The sequence below is a fragment of the Cucumis melo genome, chromosome 2 (genome assembly GCF_025177605.1).
Source record: "Cucumis melo cultivar AY chromosome 2, USDA_Cmelo_AY_1.0, whole genome shotgun sequence".
Taxonomy (NCBI): Eukaryota; Viridiplantae; Streptophyta; class Magnoliopsida; order Cucurbitales; family Cucurbitaceae; genus Cucumis; species Cucumis melo.
In genome coordinates this window covers 17398261-17403759 of record NC_066858.1, presented here as the reverse complement: position 1 = coordinate 17403759, position 5499 = coordinate 17398261, and positions in this window count along the sequence as shown.

Genomic DNA, 5499 nt, shown 5'->3' with positions numbered 1-5499 from the left:
CAGAGTCTGATATCGTGCTCTGGCGGACGCCACTTCAAAATTAATATGGCTTCGTGGCTTCTTACTGACATGGGAGCTCCGCAACAATCACCCATTATTCTTCATTGTGATAACTGCAGTGTCATTGAGATTACTCACAATGATGTATTTCATGAACGAACGAAACACATTGAGAATGATTGTCACTTTGTTCGCCATCATCTTCAGAGCAACATTCACCAACTCCAATCCATCTCACCACCAATCAACCAACCGATATCTTCACCAAAACCCTCCATTCTCCTCCCTTCACTCAACTTCTTCACAAACGCAAGGTGATCTCTACTCTACCATAGAGTTTGAGGGAGTGTGTTACCATAATCATAGCAATTATGTATATGTTAGGATATATTTTCTTTTTATTGTTTTCTTTTGTGTGTATATTTAGCTCAGCATTTACCTTGTAAAGAACACGAAATATAGAAATATTCAAATAAAATTACACTCTTACTTTTTTATTTTTATTTTCCAAATTAAGGGATTGATGAGTTCTTATGAATGTAGTACTAATAAACTATAAATCGTGTGGAACCATATCTTTAGTAATACCAAATGCAAGTGCAAAAGAAATAAGGTTTAGGATATGCAAGATTAAAGAAAAATCTAGAAGGAAAGATAGAAAACAAAAATTCGCCAATGTTAGGATTTGTGGACACAAAATTAAGATTTATGGAAATGCATACATTTACAATTTTTAACCAAGCCAAAATTATAAAATAAATTAATCTGGTCAACTCAAAATTTAAGCAATATAGTTCTGGAAGCTTTTTAAATTATTGGACTTAGGCCCACTACGGATCTTAGGTTGGCCTTTCTACCATGGGTAATTATAATGGGTAGCAATTTTTAGAATAATTATTAAGTATGTAACAATATTTTTAAAAAATTGCAAATATAGCATGTAACGACCCGACTCCTTATACTGAATCGAAGTCATTACCAATATAGAACAAGTGGTTTAAGTCATGAAAAAATTTCAAAACGCATACGGTTTAAGAAATTTTATTTATAAAATTCAAACAAGGTAGTCATGCAAAAGTGTAAAAGCAATCTGAAATCCTACTCGGGCCCTATCTACATAAAAGATGGTAAGTGATGAAAAGTACTCAAATTCAAATGCGAAAAATCTGAAATAAGAATAAGCGGAAGCGGTAGTCCCTATGGCCCTCCACGGTCTCACTTCGGGTCGTTCGCCAGCTTGCCCTTGCCCTTGCCCCGTCCTCTACCTGAAAACATAAAACGAAGAGAGTGAGTATAAAAATACTCAGTAAGGGACCCACTACTAGTCCCACTAGGTGCCTGTTAACTTCCTGTTAGAGTCCTGATAACTGGTACCCAATCTCTGGCACGTTCCCGAACACGTGCAATCATGCGCTCCCGTAGGAACGTAACTCTGGTCTTTGGTGCCCCGGGGGACACCTAGGACAGTCGGGATGCGAGGACCCCGTCGAGTCACTCGAGTCATATCTATATCCATGCTAGACTGGTGTCCCGTCGGACCACACAGTCCTCAATAGGTGGTGATCCCGGAGGACACCCATGCAGGTACGACTCTAACAGACTAAGCTAACAGGTACCCTAATTGCAGTATACATACACATGGCATCCACATATAACATGTCACATCAATCATCTCTACACTCTCCGTCCCGACATTCGTCGTAGCCATGACAGCTTTTGCCACACATAACAGGCTATAGTATAACTATATCGTCATTTGCATCATACTAACATTTATCTCAGGCAACGTACTGTCTAATCCTTAACATGCAAAGTCGGGGCATACATAGTCTCATACTTCTAAACATGAAGCTAGTAGTAGAATCTCTTACCTGGAGATTTACTTGACGAGTCCTAACCGCGAGGCGTACGCTTTCCAAGCGACGAGGTCCTAACTGTTTAATATGCCAAAATTCGTAATTAGGTCGCCCACGATTAACGGTTCAAAACTCATTCGAAATGACTTACCCTAGAAGGAGATTGCAGTGCTCAAGCCCCTACTGAAGAAATCCCCCGCTGCAGCAGTTACTTGGTCCAAGACGTCCCTTAAGGAAAAATGATCTAATTTAATTCCAAATTAAATTAACTAGTGCCCAAAATATTGAATCTTACTGGATAATGCCAAAATAATTGATTTAATTACCAAAAATTAGGTGGAAGGAGCCAAATTAGTCCTGGCGGCTCGGCTGGAAGAGGACAGGGACCGGCTCGGCTTGGCGCAGGCGCGGCTCGGCTCGGCACAGGGATTACGCGTGCGGCCCGGCTTGCAGCAGGAGGGAGACGCGGCTCGGCTACGCAGAAGCGCGGCGCGGCGCGGCTTGTGGTGCAGACCGGCGCGGCTCGTGGCGTGGGATGGGCGCGCGCGGGCTCGGCTTACGACTCGGAGCGGGCGTGCGCGAGCGTGGAGCGGGTTCGGTTTCGGGCGAGCGGGCGCGGGTCGGTTTCGGGTTCGGGCGTCGGCCGAAACGTGGGTTCGGCTTCGACGGCTGGAGGCGCGCGGCTGACGATCGTCAACTGCTGCTGCTCGGCGACTCGGCAGGACGCGGCTTCACGCGATGGCTGGCGGCTGCGCACGATCCGGCTGAGCTGCTCGACGACGCAGCAGAACGCGGCTTCATGCGACGGCTGGCGGCTGCGAACGACTCGGCTGAGCTGCTCGACGACGCAGCAGAACGAGGCTTCACGCGACGGCTGGCGGCTGCAACGATCCGGCTGAGCTGACGAACAGAAGGAGGAGGGCTTGGCGGCTCGGGTACGCGGCGGCGGCGGCGGCGGCGGCGTGCGGCGGCTAGGGTTTCCAAAAAAAAAAAAAATTCCTTTTTTTTTTTTTTTTCTTTCTCTCCCTCTTTACGCACGAGTCCCAAGGCCCTTTTATATAAAAAAAATGACTCTTTTCTTTCCTTTTAAAAACCCAAAACAACCCCTCTCTCTCTCTCTCCAAATCTCACCAAAACAACCAATTTTAGTTTAATATGGGCTTCCCTAATTATTTCCAACAAAATAAAATTAAAATAATAAGATAAATAAATAAATGGAAAAATGATTCTTATTATCCTAAACAAATGAGGATTCCCAACTTTAATTACTCAAGAAAATCCAAATGGTAAGGTTCTTCCAATAAATCTAAAATTTCCATAACCCCACTTAACATTAATGACAATGGACAAAACCCAAAAGAGATATCGAATTGTTGGGCGTTACAATCTTCCCTCCTAAAAAAACTTTCGTCCTCGAAAGTTCTAATCCTCGAACAGCTCGGGGTACTGGGCTCTCATATCCTCTTCTTTCTCCCACGTGGCCTCTTCCACTTCATGGTTCTGCTAAAGGATTTTGACCAGTGGAATTTCTCGACTGCGAAGCTTCTTGACCTCCCTTGCCAAGACCTCGACAGGCTGCTCCTCGTAGCTCAAGTTCTCGCTAATCTACAGTGGTTCGAAGTCCACCACATGTGTTGGGTCTGCGACATATTTCCTCAGCATGGAGATATGGAACACGTCGTGCACTGCAGCAAAAGATGGGGGTAGCGCCAAGCGGTAAGCCACGGGGCCAATCCGCTCCAATATCTCGAACGGCCCTACGAAGCGTGGACTCAGCTTCCCCTTCTTCGCGAACCTCAGAACACCCTTCATGGGTGCAACCTTCAGAAAGACCATATCTCCCACTTCAAACTCGAGGTCCTTACGTCGTATATCAGCGTAACTCTTCTGTCTGCTCTGGGTTGTCAGCATACGAGCTCGGATCTTCTGTATGGCTGCGTTGGTCGTCTGCACTAACTCGGGGCCTAGCATCCTCTGCTCTCCAACCTCGCCCCAGCAGACAGGGGATCTACAGCACTTGCCATACAGAGCCTCGAACGGTGCCATACCGATGGTAGCCTGGTAGCTGTTGTTATAGGCAAACTCCATCAGATGCAGATGGGAGTCCCAACTTCCTGAAAACTCTAGTACGCAGGCTCGCAGCATGTCCTCCAAAATCTGGTTCAATCTCTCTGTCTGACCATCAGTCTGAGGGTGGAATGCCGTGCTGAAGTCCAACCTCGTACCTAATCCAAGTTGAAGTCCTTTCCAGAACTTCGATGTGAAACGGGCGTCTCTGTCTGAAATGATGGATACGGGTACTCCATGTAGTCTCACAATCTCTGTCATATATAGCTGCCCCCACTTACTGGCAGTGTAAGTGGATTTCCCTGGCACGAAATGGGCCGACTTCGTGAGTCTGTCGACCACAACCCAGATCACCGTGTAGCCCCTTAGGGTCTTGGGCAGTCCCGTAATAAAATCCATCGACACACTCTCCCACTTCCACTCTGGCACACTCAAGGGTTGCAACAACCCTGCTGGATGCTGCCTAGGTGCCTTCACCTGCTGGCACACCAAGCATCTACTGACAAAGTCTGCCACATCCCCCTCTTCATGCCCCTCCACCAATAGACACTCCTTAAGTCCTGGTACATCTTCGTACTCCCAGGGTGCATGGTAAACGGGGAACTGTGTGCCTCAGTCAAAAGCTCCGTCTTAACTGCGCTGTCTTCCGGCACACACAGGCGTCCCTCAAACATAAGGCCACCGTCAGAGGATATGGAGAAGTCTTCACCTTGCTCTGTCTCTACCACGCGACGCTTCTCTGCCAAGTAAGGATCATTCAGCTGAGCAGCAATGATCTTTTGCCTCAAGGTTGGCTGAACTGTCAACTGAGCCAACTGTGCAGTAACCTCACCTACTGAGACTGCAATCTCGGCTCTCTCAAAATCTCTGAGTAAGGGGTCTGCTTGGTGATTAGCGCTGCTGAATGTGCCACTTTCCTACTCAGCGCGTCAGCCACTACATTTGCTTTGCCTGGGTGGTATAGGATCTCGCAGTCGTAGTCTTTCACCAACTCGAGCCACCTCCTCTGCCTCATGTTCAACTCCTTCTGAGTGAAGAAGTACTTCAGGCTCTTATGGTCGGTGTAAATCTGAATCTTCTCACCGTACAGATAGTGCCTCCATATCTTCAGTGCAAAGACTACAGCTGCCAACTCCAAGTCATGGGTAGGGTAGTTCTGCTCATGGATCTTCAACTGGCGAGAGGCATAAGCAACTACCTTACCTTGCTGCATCAGGACACAGCCCAGTCCCTTCTTGGAGGTGTCACTATAGATTACAAAGTTTCCCGAACCATCGGGCACTGTCAGGACCGGTGCAGTCACTAGCTTCTGTTTGAGCTCCTAAAAGCTCCTCTCGCATGCTGGGCTCCAGACAAAAGGGGTTCCCTTTCTGGTCAACTGGGTCAACGGGCTGGCTATACGTGAGAAGTCTTCCACGAACCTCCTGTAGTAACCTGCCAAGCCCAGAAAACTTCGAATTTCACTAACCGTGGACGGTCGAGTCCAGTTGGTCACCGCTTCAATCTTTGCGGGATCTACTGAAACTCCCTCACTGGAAACCACGTGGCCAAGAAACGTCACCTTCCTTAACCAGAA